This window comes from Cucumis sativus, chromosome 6, assembly GCF_000004075.3.
Source record: "Cucumis sativus cultivar 9930 chromosome 6, Cucumber_9930_V3, whole genome shotgun sequence".
NCBI lineage: Eukaryota > Viridiplantae > Streptophyta > Magnoliopsida > Cucurbitales > Cucurbitaceae > Cucumis > Cucumis sativus.
Genome location: NC_026660.2, coordinates 16,684,538 through 16,702,271, shown reverse-complemented (window position 1 = coordinate 16,702,271; position 17,734 = coordinate 16,684,538). Strand labels below are relative to the sequence as shown.

Genomic DNA, 17,734 nt, shown 5'->3' with positions numbered 1-17,734 from the left:
GTAAGTTGATTAAGTTGGGCAGTAGGAGGGACATGAGACAAGGCATCTGCTGCTTTGTTTTCTAGTCCCGGTTTATACACGACATCAAAATTGTAGCCAAGAAGCTTAGCAATCCACCTCTGATGTTGAGGTTGGATAACCCTTTGTTCCAATAAAAGTTTCAATGATTGTTGATCAGTTTTCACTACAAACCTCTTGCCCAAAAGATAAGGTCTACAGCGTTGCACAGCCAAAACTACAGCCATTAATTCCCGTTCATAAACTGGTTTAGCACGATCCCTCATAGCTAATGTCTGGCTCAAAATAAGCAATTGGCCGATGATTTTGAATTAAGACAGCACCTACCCCGTATCCAGAAGCATCGGTCTCTATTTCAAATGGTAAGGAAAAATCTGGCAGTGCTAAGATTGGGAGAGTCATCGTAGCCATCTTTAAATTCTCAAAAGCTTCAGCAGCTGCAACAGTCCATTCATATGCTCCTTTCTTCAATAATTGAGTCAAAGGAGCAGCCACACTTCCATAATTCATTACAAATCTTCGATAATATCCTGTCAACCCAAGAAATCCACGAACTTCACGGACATTAGTGGGCACGGGCCATTCTTTGATAGATCTAATTTTCTCGGGATCAACCTCTACACCCTTGCCCGAAATTATATGGCCAAGATACACCCTTGCCGAGAGTCACATTTGATTCAACACATACTCAAGCATGTGACAACCTTCTCTTATCGAATTTTATGTTGTTGTTGAATTTAAAGAAATCAAATAATTATCAATCAACTTTTAAAAAATTAAAAATTTGTTTCTAGACATCCATATTCTTACCGATTAAAATTCAACTTACATATTCTCTTTTTTACTTAATATCTAAAATTTACATATACTTTAAAATTTATTTCTTCTCTTTTCATTTTTTTTCTCATATTTCATTTTTCAAGATTTAAATAGTTTTTTGTTTTATCTGTACTTTTTTTGATAGTTTATGAGTTATGAGCTTATAGTTTAGCATTGTTAGGTCGTTTTGAAAATTCAAGTGATACTCCAAGGTTATTCTTGGAATATTCTTTTACATTATATTTGTTAAATCACTATTTAATTTATTAAGAGCTTGATAAATAACCACTAAACTAAAACCATAGAGGATAATTGATAGACCACTAGTACATGTTCTATCACTAACTAACAGACGGTAAAACTTTGTTATATTTGTGAATATCTTCAGCAATTTTATCATTTAAGACAATTTTTCGTATAATATCGACATGAACATCGTAAGAAAACTCAAATTAGTAAGTTAAATTAAAAAAAAAATTGTATGAATGTTTCGAGAACCATTAATTATAAATTCAACATTTTTGAATGAAAAATTGGATTGGTTTGTGGTGACGGCTAACATGCATGTCTAACAATTATTTTCAATTTCTAATACTTTCATCCATTGCCAAAGTTGGAAACTAATGTTCACAATTTTTTTATCTTATTAAATGAAATTTCACATTTCTTGAAAATTTTGGATTATAATTATTTGAAAAACAAAATATATATTTTTTGCTTTATCGTTACTGAATATTTATCTCGTAAAATTTGATTTTTTTAGTCTAAATTTTAAAAACAAAATATTTGTTTTAGTTATAAAGAAATTGTTTTGGGTTTTAAATGGGTTTTATCACAAATAATTCAAATATATTTTAATCCCTCATCTCCCCTTCTCTCTCACTCACGTTTCAAATTTCTTCCCTACTTCTTCTCTAACGGCTCTCTCTCTCTCTCTACTTTCTCGTCCTCTCCCCTTCTCTTATCTTCTTCGTCTTCCTCAAAATCGCCCTAACATCGCCGGATTTCTCAACTGTCGATCGAGTGACAATCATGCCTGCCTGCTTGACAAAGCCTTATCGGTCTACCAATAAAGGAAAAACGATTGCTGGTGACACGAAAGCTGTGCTCAACGCTCTTTTTCCTATTCCACTGCGCGTCATGGTCTTTCCCTTGCTGGTTGGATGACTACTATGGATGAAGAGCACAACTACTTCCAGTCTCTGGTCGATAAGTACTCAAGGAAGGTAAATTCCAGCGGAGAAAGTCGAGAGCTCCTTAGTTGATCACAAATCCTTCCAAATTCTTTGTTCGTAGACTAATTTGAAATCCTTCCAATATGGATCCATGTTGTCTTTTATATCCATAAGATACCAATTAGATTGTGTTAATTATTGTTTATAAGAAAATATTTGTGTGCAGAGTTGCAGTGGGTAAATCTTAATGGCTGGCAGAAAATTGGTTCGGGATATATTACTCTCAACACAAAGTATTTTTTATCAGTTTACTTCCCATCGGGTATTTGCTCTTCCTATGCTTTATCCTTATCCCATCTTTCTCCGCTCTAGTCTTCATAGGATGGATTTCTGTGGTGTAAATTTATTCATCTAGTTTGTTTGATTTATGGTTTCATTTAGGGAGAAGGTAAATTACATAAGCCAAAGTAGTTATGGAAAACATCTCCAATTTACAGCAAGTTAAAGAAAAAAAGAAGAAGAAAAAACAGCAGTTCAAAAAAACTGGGCATCTTGCTTCTTTCTTATTGAAAGTTCTGCCGTTCCTTTCAAGTCAAATTGACCACAAAATGCTCAAATGAGATTCTTCAAATAGGAATATATACAAAAATATAATATGTAAAAGACTTTTGTGAAACGTGGGAGAGAAGCGATAACATTATCCTTCAAAAAATTCAGGAGTAAATATTTATGTGAAAGGACATATTATTTGGCCATTTGACCTTATTTGTTATTGAATTATTTGGTTGGAAATGATAAACTACACATTATTGTTTGCTTCAGTTGTGATCTTGATTATGTGCTATTTGGTATTTTGCCTACAAACTGTATAGTTAATGATCTGTTAGCTTTTGTTTTCCTTGTCACAACTTTATGTTTATGTGGCTATTGTAGCCGAAAGTTTTATTTATCAATCTTATTTTTCACAGCATAAATGAAACTGTGTTTCAAGAATCAGGTGCTGCTACATCATTCAAGGAAATTCGTCGTAGAGGTCCGTAAGTTTTTTTCCTTTGGAGATGTGATACTAACCTGTTTGAATAAAGGAATCTGACTTGGTCTTTTCCTCTTTAACATTATGGATTAGGTCTTTCTCTTTACCAGATTTCGTAGCTGAAGTTTATGAAGTAATCAAACCGGTGTTAACTTCTTATATAAAGGTTAGTGCTAACTGCTAAGCTTATTTCTAAGATGAAAGATGCTTTTATCCCCTCCCCAAAGAATATCATTACTATTTATGTTGTGTTTCTGCTAACTAATTCTTGCATAGCATCTGGTTTGATAATTAAAGTAAAGTTTCTGACATGGAGGTTTTCAAGTTGTAATATATATTTTTATGTTTTAGGTAAATTCCCAAACTTTGAAGAAACACTACAGTACTGAGGTAATTGAATTGTAAGGTAAGGCATCGGGCTTACCAGAGCCAAGGTATCTTCTTCGATAACAAGGTAAGGATAGTCCTGATACTACCTTTCTTTTGTTATTGAAGTTTATTGTTCCTTTTGTTGGGGGCTTGGTGGTTGTGCACCTATATTGATTTGTACTTCTGTTAATTAATTATAGTCATTCTCTCTTGTCTGAGTAATTATTGTCAACCATTTTGTTAGCAAAGGCTTCCCATGGAAATTCAGTTTGTTGTGCTGCATGTCCACGATGATTTTCGTGATTTTAGTTTAGGTACATAAAAGGGCCTTTGCATCACGACATGAATGACTATTTTTTAATATGAACCTACAATACCCCAAATGAATGCTGGATTAAATTGATACAGGGCAGATAAAGAGAGTGAGAGAGTGTTTGTGTGCTTTAGAGCCATCTGTCTAAAACATAGTTTCTTCCCCCCTATAAGAAGTAAGTTTATTGATGTATGTAATTTACAAAAGGTTTGGTGGAACACCTACAACAATCTTTTTGAACTTTTTGGTAGGTTATGAATTACGAACTTGTATTGAATATTTGTTAGGTCGTTTTAATAATTCAAGTGATGCTTAGAAAATGCAACCGAGCTTAAACAATTCTGCACATTTTTCTAAAATTTTAGTTTAACCTTTTAATAAAATTCGATGGAAATTCTTGTTTTCTTTTTGTAGGAATAAAGGAAAATGAAATATAACCAAACTTGGGATCTTTGCAAGCAAGCTTCCATGAAGAAACTAGGTTACAAGGGGAGGTCTTCTGTTCTCCTTTTTTTTTTCCATCCGTAGAATCTTGCTTAAAATGCTTTGAGGACAATGCATATTTTTAAGTGGGGGGTGGGGTTGTAGCCTTGCACATTCCATGTCCTTTGGGAAATTTTCATTTTGCAAATTTTGCTAAAAATGTCAAAATTTAGAAACTTTTGTAATGCTCTATGCTTAGAATAAGTACCATGTCTACTTCGCTTTTTAGCATAAAAAAGCATGTATGCCTAACGCATGAGAACGGAGCTCGGATTTGTGATTGTATTTGTTATTTGAATATGTTACATATGTTGAAAATGCATATGTTGATAGCTTAGAAATGAGTAGAACACTTGGTTCATTTTCTGAATATTGTGAATTATGTACATAATAATATGTGCGGTTCTCTTTTTTATCTCAATTTAATCCCCTTTTTTGCCATATTCTAATGCCTTTTTTATATTAATTTTAAATCCCTCTTTTGGCCATACACATTTGTATAAGATTGTTTGAAAGCAAAATATGATTGTTAGGTCAGGTAGAAAGCAAAGTCGGCAAGTTCTTAGAGTTCTTCACCCAACAGAACAGCCGATAAAAACAAAACAATACGACCAAGCTGCTAAGGGTTGCAAAACCCGACCCCCGCCTAGTGGGTCACTAGAGTTCCCCAGCATGGCAGCCGGTAGAGAGGGAGAGAGAAAAAAAAAGAGGGAACCAAGCCAGCCGCTTAGGTCAAGTAAAATGCGCGCCGAGATCCCCCGGTTTCAGAGTTTTCGTGGGGATCCTCTCCGCTTTTCTTGCCTGAGCAAAACCCGATCCCGCCTAGTAGGTCCTTAGATTTTTCTTCACCAGCATGGCAGCCGGTAGAGAGGGAGAGAGATAAAAAAGAGGGAGCCAAGCCAGCCGCTTAGATCAAGTAAAATGCGCGCCGAGATCCCCCGGTTTCAGATTTTTCGTGGGGATCCTCTCTGCTTTTCTTGCCTAAGCAAAACCCGACCCCCGCCTAGTAGGTACTTAAAGTTCTTCACCCAGCATGGCAGCCTTTAGAGAGGGAGCGAGAAAAAAAAGAGGGAGCCAAGCCAGCCGCTTAGGTCAAAAAGAAGAATTATCATTCCCAGCCAAAAAGTTGAAAGCATTTTGGTTTTCACCTCCCTCCATTTCTAATGCTGCTGATGATGGTGATGGAGTCAATGGACCTCTGCCAAGAGTGTTCATATCACAAATTCTCGTGGATTAGTTGAGTAAATAAACTCAAGGTGCGTTTCACCAAATTCTCGATATGCAAAAATCTGAATATATATTTTTTTCCTGAAATTTGGCTACAACCTGTATCTTGGTGCTGCAGTAAGTGTATTGTTTTTTTTAAAACACAAACTACTAGCATTTTTATTATTGAACTGATGAACAAAAATTCAGACAAATTAATCATTTACCTCATTTTTCCCTCCTCTCAAAATACATCATGGAAAGAATAAAACAAACACAAAATCAATAACGTGAGGCAAACCACAGTTTGAACCATGCACAATGCTCTCTCTTTCTAGACTTTTAATGCACGGTCATTCTGTTTTCCGGCACTGGTTGTAAAGCAGTTCTCACTTTCACGCCACCTCCAACAACTTTTGTGTTGATGTTATTATTTTCCATCTTCTTATGGTTAAGTTGGAGTTTTTCCTTGAACAACTTCCTCAGCTGCCTTAGGCTAGTATTATCATTCTTCACCACTAACTGAATGAACTTTGCTTTGTTCTGTTCTTTTTCAGCTTCTTCTTCCTCAGCATCTGGGTTGTCCATTAGCAAACTAATGGTTTGTTCTTCAACGGGAGATTTGGCTTCTATTGTTGGCCTAGGGAATTGGTTTGCCAATGATTGAACTGCATTGTTGTTGGAGGATGTGATAGTGATTTCCACCAAAGCTTCCTCACATTGAACAATGGCATTTGGGATTTCTGGTTGTGAGTCGATAGCTTCGACAATTATGTCTTTAGGAAGAGTTTCTTCTTCCATTTTCCATTGGATCTTGACATCAACCAAATCATCAGAAACATTCTCAGGGAACTCCTCCGTGGACTTATTGATAATTGTATCATCTTCTTCAGCTTGAACGGAACTTTTCTCCATTTTTGTTTCCTTCTTGTCTCCTTCAATGTCAGCATCTGATGCTACATTTCCGGTTGTGGGATCTGATCATTTTCATCTTGATCGTCTTTCACTTCCAAAGATTCTTCATCACTGCTCAAGGCATCATCTCCATCAACTTCAGTTTCTTCTTCCACATTTTCGTGGGGAAGAGACAGTTCTTCAGCAGAGTTATTCACGTGTGTTTTCTTCTTCAACATCTTCTTCAATTTTATGTTCCAATTCACAGGTAGACTCATTTTGTTGAGATTCAAATTCCATACCAAATTCTTCTGCAATGCTCGATTTGTGAACTTCAGTAACATCCAAGTCTTCAGTAGGCAGAGAAGATTTGTCAGATTCATTGATTTCCTCAGCAGAAATCTCCACAAATCATCATCTTTCGAAACTTCATTTACTTTTTCATCTTCAGAGAAGCATTGCACATCCGAGTTAGCATGAGGTGCCTCTGTTTTAGAATCATCAACGCTCTTTGCACTAATTACATTTTCATCAAAAGATTTTAACAGATCATCAAGAACCATTTCTGGTTCCTTCTCTGAGAGTGCAGTAAGTGTATTGTTAGCAATGTAGTAGGCATAAGGTAGGAACATGATGCATTTTGTGTTTTATCCATCTAAGTTTTTGGTTTATGCAACAAAACCTTAGCTTGAATTACAACTTCATATCATTTTTCCTACTGCATTCAGGGCATAATCAGAAGATACACTGAATGTTCTTGCATTGGGAAGAAGCCTGCTTTAGCTGGTTCTTTGGGTTCCTTCACATGGGAAAAGCCTTCACATTCATAGTTTGAGCAATTAGCAAGGCTATTATTCTCCCATGACTCTGAAACTTATGTTATTTAGTTCACCATATTATCGTCGATAATGAACCAAATTTCATTTCTGAATTGCGATTTGACCAAGAATTTGAAAACAAAAATGCATATTGTTTTCTTTTTTATTCTTTTCTATTGCGTATCATTTTCTATTGGTCATTTGTTGTGCAATGTCTTCTTCTTAAGTCATTGGTTACTTTGTAAAGAGAAAAACAAAGTGATTTATTTCATCGTTCTACTCTTTCTACAACATTTCCGTACAAAAACAAGAACACTGCTAACAGGTAGATCAAACTTCGCTAAAATTCGTTTCCCTTCTTGGAAGATATTCGTCCATGCCTAAACCTGCAGCTGGAAACTGATTGTTCTCGATCATGTCCAGTGCTGAACCCGCAAATGGATTGGAAGGATCAAGGGTGAAGGTTTATTTTCTTCTTATCGTTGGTTAGAGTTTTTCTTTCGTTTTGTTCTGCTTTGAGTCAATTCCATTGTTTTTTAAGAATTTAAAGTTATGGGTGTGATGATCCTTTGTTAGGAACGTTTTGGCAAGACTGGAGACTGCTTATCTGAGTCGGAATCCCACTGCAAAATCATTTTGGAGCTTATTTGATCAGTTCATGTTGATACAAATTTCTCTTGATCGTAATGCATTTGGAACTTTTGGAGTATTTTTCTTCCTTCCATTTATTTTCAACTTTCAATTTCATTTTCAATTTCTGCGTATTTTTTATTCTTTCTTATGTATATTGTTTTCTAATGGTCATTTGTGGTGCAAATTCTTTCCTTTTAAGTCAATGGTTATTTTGTAAATAGAAAAACAAAGTGAACCATGTCATCGTTCTACTCTTTCTACAACATTTCCATAAAGAAGCAAGAAAACAATAGTCTTTTGTGATTTAACATTTTGCCATTCGTGGCGATACCCTTAAATCTCCTCACAATCTCTTTGTTCTTCCAACAATCATTAAGAAAAATCCCTCGAATCTGAACCCCATGTCTTTTCTTTTCTCCTCACCAGCTAGAATTTTGCCCACTCTCCAAACAAAATCTTTTCAACCTTATTTTTCTTTACTACCCATTTCCAAAAATTTGATTTCCCTCCTCGAAAAATCATCGTCCATGCAGAAACCTGCGGTGGGAGCTGATTGTTCTCGATCAAGTCCAGTGCTGAACCCCCAAATGGATTGCAAGGATCAAAGGTTAAGGTTTATTTTTTTGTTATCATTGGTTAGAGTTTTTGTCTTTTTTTTTTCTGCTTTGAGTTAATTTCATTGTTTTTGAAGAATTTAAAGTTGTGGGTTGTGCTGATTCTTTCTTAGGAACGTTTTGGAAAACCTGGAGACTGCAAATCTGAGACGAATTCTACTCAAAATCCGTTTTGGAGCTTGTTCTATCTGTTCATGGTGAATCAAGTCCGTTTTGTTCTGCTTGCACTTTCATTTTGAATTTTTGCATATTTTTTATTCTTTTCGATGTATATTGTTTTCTAATGGGCATTTAGTGTGCAATGTCTTTCTTTTAAGTCATTGGTTACTTTGTAAAGAGAAAAAAAAGTGAATTATGTCCTTGTTCTACTCTTTCTACAACATTTACATAAAAAAGCAAGAAAACTGCTAAAACAGGCAAATCAAACTTCCTTAAGCATTCAATTGGCCATTTAGTCTTTTGGGATTTAACATTCTTCCATTCTTTTTGTTACCCTTAAATCTCTTTGTTCTTCCAACAATCATTAAGAAAAATCATTGTAAACGAACCCCATGTGTTTCATTTTTCTCCTCATCGGCCAGGATTTTGTTTGGGGAGTTGACAAAATTCTGGCCATGAGGAGAAAAATGAAACACATGGGGTTCGGTTTACAATTTTGTCAACTCCCCAAACAAAATTCTTTCAACCTTATTTTTCTTCACTACCAATTTCCAAAATCTTCATTTCCCTCGGAGAATCTTTGTCGATGCCGAAACTTGCGGCTGGGAACCAATAGTTCTCAATCATGTCCAATGTTGAACCTCCCATTGGACGACAATGATTAAGGGTTAAGGTGGATTTTTTTGTTATCGTTGGTTAGAATTCTTGTTGTGTTTTTTTTTGCCTTGATTTAATTCCATTGTTTTTGAAGAATTTAAAGTTATAGGTTTGTGATGCATGTTGATGGGAAGCTGAATCCTTTGTTCGGAAAGTTTTGGTCAACATGGATGCAATTTATTGGAGTCAGAATCCCATTGCAAAATCTGTTTTGGGGATTGTTCAATTTGTTCATGATGATACAACTTGTTATGTTCACATTGCATTTATAACTGTTGGGGTATTTTTCTTCCTTCCATTTTTTTTCTACTTCCAATTTCATTTTCAATTTCTGGATTGAGCATTCAATTTCAAGAAACCCATTGCATATTTGTCAAAAGAAAATTTCAGTTGGCAAGTGTTTTGGAACATCAGGAAAAAATAATTGTATAGTTTATAAGTTCGGGTAATTTTGAGGTAGTTGTCCGGTAATGAATTTTTCTAAATTACCTTGACTCTACCTTAATATAGGACGTGTGTGTCTTCTAATTTCACTTTAGTTGGGCCTTTCTTTTTACTGGATCTTATTTTGTATTGGTCATTCGTTGTGCAAGCCTGAGCCGGCTTCTATGAGTCGGAATCCCACTACAAAATTCGTTATAGAGCTTGTTCGATTTGTTCACAGTGAGACATGTTTGTTATGATCATATTGCATTTAGAACTTTTGGGGTATTTTTCTTCCTTCCATTTTTTTCCTACTTCCAATTTCATTTTTAATTTCTGCATTTTTTTTATTGTTTCTTGAGTATATTGTTTTCTATTGGTCATTTGTTGTTCAATGTCTTTCTTTTAAGTCATTGGTTACTTTGTAAAGAGAGAAACAAAGTGAACCATGTCATCGTTCTACTCTTTGTACAACATATCCATAAAGAAGCAAGAAAATTGCATATAGCCATACCAAACGTACAATTCAATTCCCATTCCTCTGTCTTTTCCCTAGCTTGAAAGAGAATTTCTTTCTTCCTTCTTCCTCTCAATTGGCCATTTAGTCTTTTCGGGGATTTAACATTCTGCCATTGTCGTTGCCGTTAAACCTTCTCACAATCTCTTTGTTCTTCCAACAATCATTAAGAAAAATCTGTGTAAACTAAACCCCATTTCTTCCCTTCTCTTTCCTGGCTAGAGTTTTTCCCACTCACCAAACAAAATCCTCTCAACCTTATTTTTCTTCACTACCCATTTCCAAAATTTTCATTTACTTGGAAATTCTTTGTCGATGTTGAAACCTGCAGCTCGGAATCGATTGTTCTCGATCATGTCCCGTTCTGAACCTCCCAATGGACTGCAAGGATCAAGGCTTAAGGTTTATTTTTTTGTTATTGTTGGTTAGATTTCTTGTTTTGTTTTGTTCTGCTTTAAGTTAATTGCATTGTGTTTGAAGAATTTAAAGTTATGGGTGAGATGATCCTTTCTTAGGAACGTTTTGGTATGGATTGATGTGGCAATATGGATTGATGTATCTTTTTCAAGTAAAAAATAATTAAAAGCTGATAAATACACAACATAAATTAATTACAACGTAGAAACAAAATAATTACAGTTGAAGAATGTGGATATTTTGGTATTTTATAAAATACCGTGCACGTGCAAAAAATACTATTTGCTAAAATTCAAAAGAAAAAGTAGTTTGTCATTTTTCAAAATGATCCATAAAAATGTTGTTATATCTCTTATGACAAAGAGTGTGAATCTACTAGTCCATATTCGACTTGTTTTTTTGTTGGTAAAATTGGATAAGACCGCATTATATTGAAATAAATACACTAATGACATTTTAAAACCAATAGTGATAGAAATTATAATTTAATTAATGTTCTTAAGTCAAATAAACATGGTTTAAAAGTCTTTATAAACACAATTAGTGTAATTGTTTTTAATTTTAATTCATTTACACATCTTTGTGCGTGTGTGAGTTTGTGTGGGTGCGTGCGCATGCGCATGTGCGTGTATGTGTGTGGATCTACTGGTCCATATTCGACTTGTTTTTGTTGTGGTAAAATTGGATAAAACTCCGTTATATTGATAATAATTACACTAATGACACTTTTCAACCAATATTGATAAAAATTGTTATTTAATTAATGTTATTAAGTCAAATGAATATGGTTTAAAATTTTTCTATACACAATTAATTTAATTATTTTTTAATTTTAATTCATTTACACATCTTTATACATATGTTGTTGTGCGCGTGTGTTCGTGTGTGTGTGCGCGTGTGCGCGTGCGTGTGTAGGTAAGTGTGGATGGGTGGCGTGCATATGTATGTTGTGTGTGCAAAAGTGCGTGCGTGCGCGCGTGTGCGAGTGTGCTGCGTGCATGTGTATGTGTGCGTTCGTGCGTGTGTGCGTGTGCAAACATGTTGATATTTTTTAGTGATGAGATTCTTCAATTTTAAAATAATAATTTCGTTATCTTGATGTTTAAGCCATTAATGTTATTTTGAGATAAAAATAGCGAACAAGTTGATATTTTTAATTTTGAAGTTCAATTAAGGTTATTTTGATACAAAATCTATGTTGAGATTCTCAAATTCTGAAAACAATAATTTGTTATTTTGAAATTCAAATTCAATTGGGTTATTTTGAAATTAGTAAGATTGAATAAAGTTATTAAAATATTGAATCAATTAGTTGAGTCCCAAGATTTTTAAAAAAAGTTGCAATATGGATTTGATGTATATTTTTCAAGTAAAAATTAATTAAAAGCTGATAAATGACATAAATTAATTACAACGTAGAAACTAAATAATTACAGTTGGAGAAGGTGGATATTTTGTAAAATACCATGCACGTGCAAAAAATGTTATTTGCTAAAATTCAAAGAAAAAATAGTTTTTCCATTTTTTAAAATAACCCATAGAAAAGTTGTTATATTTCTTAGGACAAAGAGTGTGGATCTACAGGTCCATATTCGACTTATTTTTTGTTGGTAAAATTGCATAAAACCGCATTATATTGAAATAATGACCTCTTAAACCAATGTTGATAGAAATTATAATTTAATTAATGTTTTAATCAAATGAACATGATTTTTACTCCTAAACATAATTATTGTAATTGTTTTTTAATCTTAATTCATTTACACATCTTTGTGCATATGTGTGCGTGCGCGTGTGCGTGTGGTGAGTGTGCGTGTACACTAGCGTGTGCATGTGTATGCGCGTGTGTTTGTGTGTGTGTTTGTGCGTGTGTCCGTGTGTGCGCATGTGCACGTGTGTGTGTGTCTGTGTGTGCTCGTGTGTGCGTGTGCTTGTAACGAACAAGTTGATATTTCTTAATGTTGAGTTTCTTTCAATTTTAAAATAATAATTTAATTATCTTGATATTCAAGTCATTAATATTATTTTGAGATAAAGATATCGAACAAGTTGATATTTTTTAATTTTGAAATTCAATTAAGGTTATTTTGATACAAAATCTATCGTTGAGATCTCAAATACTATTAAATTATAATTTTGTTATTTGAAATTCAAATTCAATTTGGTTATTTTCAAGTTAGTAAGATTGAATAAAATTATTAAAATGTTGATTCTCAATTATATAAATTTGGTTACACTAGAAGAAATTTGCCATTCAATATCGGTTTAAAAACGACATTAATGATCTTTGGTGTCAGTTCGGAACTGACATCTATGCTAGCGTTATTAAAGGCCTTTAATGTCGTTTTTGCTTTGATGTCGGTTTAAAACGATATCAAATGCATCAGTAATGTCGGTATGGTCATTGATGTTGGTTTAAACCGACATTTTTTATGGTGCTATTGTTGACCTTTAGTGTCGGTTTGCCTTTGATATCGTTTTTAAACCGACATTAAAGTCTTGTTTTTGGATCTATTTTTACAAAAAAAAATATATAATTATTGCATTATTGTTCATTTTTTATAAACTGACATTAGATACGTGTAAATAAATATTTTTTCTCACACCAACAAATCAATAAAATTAATATTATTTTAGGAACTACAATATTTTTCTTTTACATTTGTATATAGAAAATGAAATCTTAATATTGCGTTTGTATATACATTCTATAATAATACATGAAACTAGATCCTAATACAAGACTTAAATAAGAAATCTTAAACGCTTTCACAATCTTCAACTTCAACAATTGCTTCCATCTACTTAGCTTAGCTTGGCTGGCTATCTAAGACCAAAATATACTTTACAACCTGGGGAAGATTAAATCTAGAATTTGCAAAATTAGTACATATTATTTAAAATCAAACTAAACAGACTGCAATCTAAATGTGGAAAATTAAAAATTACCACAAAGTTTCAGTAGAGTAAATAATGTAGCAGCAACAAAGAAGACAATTGAAATGGCAACCCAAAAGTGCTGCAAAAATAAAGAAGAAAATAAGCTTTGATCAAACAACTCATTAAGAAGAAGAAAATAACCTAATTTGGTTCTTCAAAGATCTATAAGAAAAGAGGAATACAACTAAAGAATATTATACCATCATCGACTCTTACTTCAAAGCAAATTTTGAATGTTCAATTTAGCAATGCTAGTCTATAGGCTTCTTACTCTTAATTGTATAAATTTACCCATCAATAGCAACATTGTTTTTATAGAGAAAGTTAAACAATGGAGATGATAAATAATCTTACAAACTCCTATTGGATCGTTTTCTTTTCAAATGAAAATAGTTAATTTATTTCATTTATGGAAGGTGAAAATCTCAAATATATAGTAAAAGAACATGGAATATAAGGAAGCCCATAAAAAGAAGAGACTCCACTAGCTAGGTATTGATCAAATAAATATATGGATAAATAGATGCAACCTACAAATATATCAAAACAGACTAATACTCAAACTAAACTAAAGAAAACAAAAACATTTACTACTAAAAGATAAAATAAAACACAATTCAAAACAATTAATTACCAAGATTGATCTCAATCGAAAACCAAAACGCATCACATTATGAAGATATTGTGCTTCACATAACACTTCAAATAGCTATACCAAAATTACTTACTCTACATTTTCCATTTTGGCAAATCCACCTACAAGAATGCTAGTTACCAAGCTCATTTCTATGCCTTCTCTTCTTTCATTTTTCTAACAAAAGATAGTATGAATAAGGCTGCACATTTAAAAAAATAAAGACAATTAATAATCAATAATGCTACCTAGCAGTCACAAGTTAACAATCAAATGAAGAAACCAAGGATTTTTGCGGTGGAAGCACGATGAAGATTGGTTGCCGTTCGCGATCTAGGTCACAGATTGAGAAGAGAAGAAAATTAGAAACCAACTTGAGAGAAAGAAAAGAAAAATTGATAGGGAAAGAGTAGAGTAAAAGAGAGGAAAAATTTAGTTTTTAAAACCTAACAATTTTTTAAAAAGAAATTAAAAATGGGGAGTCATTAATGTCAGTTTTTACAAAATACAAAAAATTAAAAAAAAATAAAACTGGTCGATCATTAATGTCGATTTAAAAACGACATTAAACCCTTATCATTAATGTCGGTTTGATCCACCTTTTCAAAAACGACAATAAAGACATTTTTTCATTTTTTTCACCTGACACTACAACCCAGATTTGTTGTAGTGTTATTATGGGTTGATGTATCTTTTTCAGATAAAAATGCTATTTGCTAAAATTCAAAAGAAAAAGTTGTTTTGTCATTTTTTAAAATGACCCATAAAAACGTTATTATATCTCTTATGACAAAGAGTGTGGATTTACTAGTCCATATTTGACTTGTTTTTTGTTGGTAAAATTGGATAAGATCGCATTATATTGATATAATTACACTAATGACACTCTTAAATCAATATTAATAGAAATTATAATTTAATTAATGTTATTAAGTTAAATGAATATAGTTTAAAAGTCATTCTCAACACAATTAATGTAATTGTTTTTTAAATTTAATTCATTTTCACATCTTTGTGCATATGTACGTGTGTGCGTGTGTGTGTGCATATGTGCGAGTGCGCGTTTGCCCGTGTGGATTGATGTGCGTGTGCGTATGTGTGTGCGTGTGTGCATGTGCATGTGTGTAGATGTGTGTATGCATGTGTGAATGTGTGCGTGCGTTCATGCGTGTGTTCGTGTGTGTGCATGCGCATGTGCTTGTGTGTGTGGGTGTGTGCGTATGCTTGTGTGTGCGTGTGCCCATGTGGGTGTGTGTGTGTGCGTGTCTGTGACTGCACATGTGCCCGTGTGGGTGGATGTACGTGTGCGCGTGCGTGCATGTGTGTGTGGATGTGTGCAAATGTGCATGTGTCCGTGTGGGTGGGTGTGCGTGTGTGTGTGCAAGTGTGTGTGTGTGCACGTGCGTTCATGCGTGTGTTCGTGTGCGTCCATGCGCATGTGCCCGTGTAGGTGGGTGTGGGTGTGTGTGAGTGCGCATGTGCCCGTATGGGTGGACGTGTGTTCATGCGTGTGTTCATGTGTGTGCATGCGCATGTGCGCATGTATGTGGGTGTGTACGTATACGTGTGCGCGTGCGTGTGCGTGTGTGCATGCGCATTTGTGCGTGCATGTGTGTGTGCGTGCATGTGTGTCGGTGCGTGTGTGCTCGTGTGGGTGTGCGTGCATGTGTGTCGTGCGTGTCGTGTGAGTGCATGTGCATGTTGTGCACGTGTGTGTGCGTGCGTATGTGTTCGTGTGTGTGCATGTGCATGTACGTGTGCGTGTGTGCATGCGCATTTGTGCGTGTGCGTGTGCTTGTACGCGCATGTGCGAGTGCGCGTGTGCCGTGTAGGTGGGTGTGCGTGTGTGTGAGTGCGCATGTGCCCGTATGGGTGGACGTGCGTGTTTGCGTGCATGTGTATGTGGATGTGTGCATGTTCATGCGTGTTTCGTGTGGTGTGTGCGTGTGCGTGTGCGAGTGCGTGTGTGGTCGTGAGGATGGGTGTGAGTGTGTGCACATGTGTGTGTGTTTGTGTATGCGTGTGCATGTGTGCATGTGTGCATGTGTGTGTACACTGCCTTCACATGGATGTCAAAGAAGCAACCCATTGTTACTCTCTCTACGTGTGAAGCATAATATGTGGTTGCTACCTCATGTGTCATGTAACTTGGTTGAGAAATCTATTAAAGGAGTTATGATATTGCCAAAAGAAGAGCCAACCAGAAGTTTTCATAGATGACAAATCAACAATTGCTTTGGCCAAAAACTAGTTTTCCACAACCAGAATAAAGCACATTGATACACATTATTATTATATTAGAGAGTGCATCAGAAGAAAGGAAGTATAGTTAGAGTGCGTGAAGACTCGTGATCCGGTAGCCAACATTTTCACTAAGCCTCTTAAAAAAGAAGAATTCACAAAATTGAGAGACCTGCTTGGAGTAACAAAATCAAGTTTAAGAGAGGATGTTGAAATATAAACTTGATTTTGGGTTTAACAATATTTAGGCATAGCCCAAATAAAAGCCAAATTTCTATAAAGTATTAATTACTACAATATTCTAGATAAATCAATTGTAGGAGATATTTAGAGAAGATTGAAGATACATTTAGAAAATATAAGAAATGAGTGTAATTGTAAAGAATATTCTAGAGAGTCATTTGTAACCGTTAAATAAAGAATGTGTTGCCAAAATCCTAGCCATTCATTTAGGAGTGACAACTAGGATAAATATAGAGGGATGTCCTTCGACTTGTATTAAGTCAAAAAAATAGAAGTGTCTAATAACACAAGTAGCCTCTTATCTCAATTCTCTCTTCCAAATTTCCTCCAACCTCCAAAAATCCTTTCCAACAGTATCATTGTATGAGTTAGTAGTAGTAGAAAGAGGAGGGCGATATTTGTTGGCTTCATCCCGTTTTAGGCTTATAGAACGTAGTTTGGGAGGGGTGTCCACTAAAGTTGATGCCAAATCTTTGTTTTTGGAGGCATAAAAAATGATGAAATTGTTAAGCAACTCTTAGAAAACAATACAATTTGACATTTTATAGTTGAGGAATTGATCTGAAGATTGATAAGCTTATTTGCTTGGACTAAAAAAGTTTGTTTAATTTTTTTAAAAAATGAAAATGGCTACAATTAGGTTTTTCTCCCAGCGTTACTAAAGTTTGATTGAAATGCCTTCAGATTTAAATTTCTAAATGGTTTGTTGAATTAGTGTTTAATTATCTCATAGGTTAACTTTCGCTCTTACTATTGATGCGTGACTACAATTGGTATATGTCTGAAAGTGAAACCTAAACCTTTCCTTCACTAGAAGAAATATGGGCTTTAGTGTCAGGTGAAAAAAATGAAAATCTGGCTTTAATGTCATTTCTGAAAAGACGGATCATTAAATTTCCATTTTAATTTTTAATTTTTTTTTTATTATGTGAAAACTGACATTAAAGACCCTTCCCCTTTTTAATTTCTTTTTTAATTTTTTTAAGTTGTAAAAATTAAATTTCCCTCTCTCTCTTACTTTACCCATTCCTATCAAAATTTTCTCTCTCGATTTCGAATTTCCTTCTCCCTTCTCTTCTCATTCTATGACCTAAAACTCATCGTCGTCTTTGTGCCCATAATTCATCC

The 17,734-nt window shown here is 34.4% G+C and overlaps 2 long non-coding RNA genes across 3 annotated transcripts; one reads left to right on the top strand and one right to left on the bottom strand.

The window, feature by feature from the left end:
- Positions 1 to 1,752: 1,752 nt before the first annotated feature.
- LOC116404351 lies at positions 1,753 to 3,500 on the top strand. 2 transcript variants are annotated; one of them, XR_004217193.1, is made up of 5 exons: positions 1,753 to 2,063; positions 2,239 to 2,334; positions 2,981 to 3,045; positions 3,139 to 3,211; positions 3,397 to 3,500. It is a non-coding gene; the product is annotated as an uncharacterized LOC116404351 (long non-coding RNA). The 2 variants fall into 2 exon arrangements; XR_004217192.1 differs by having other exon boundaries at positions 1,753 to 2,334.
- Positions 3,501 to 13,229: 9,729 nt separating this feature from the next.
- Positions 13,230 to 14,350, bottom strand: LOC116404710. The gene is made up of 3 exons (XR_004217725.1): positions 14,217 to 14,350; positions 13,498 to 13,567; positions 13,230 to 13,416 (listed from the first exon to the last, which is right to left on the bottom strand). It is a non-coding gene; the product is annotated as an uncharacterized LOC116404710 (long non-coding RNA).
- Positions 14,351 to 17,734: the final 3,384 nt, after the last annotated feature.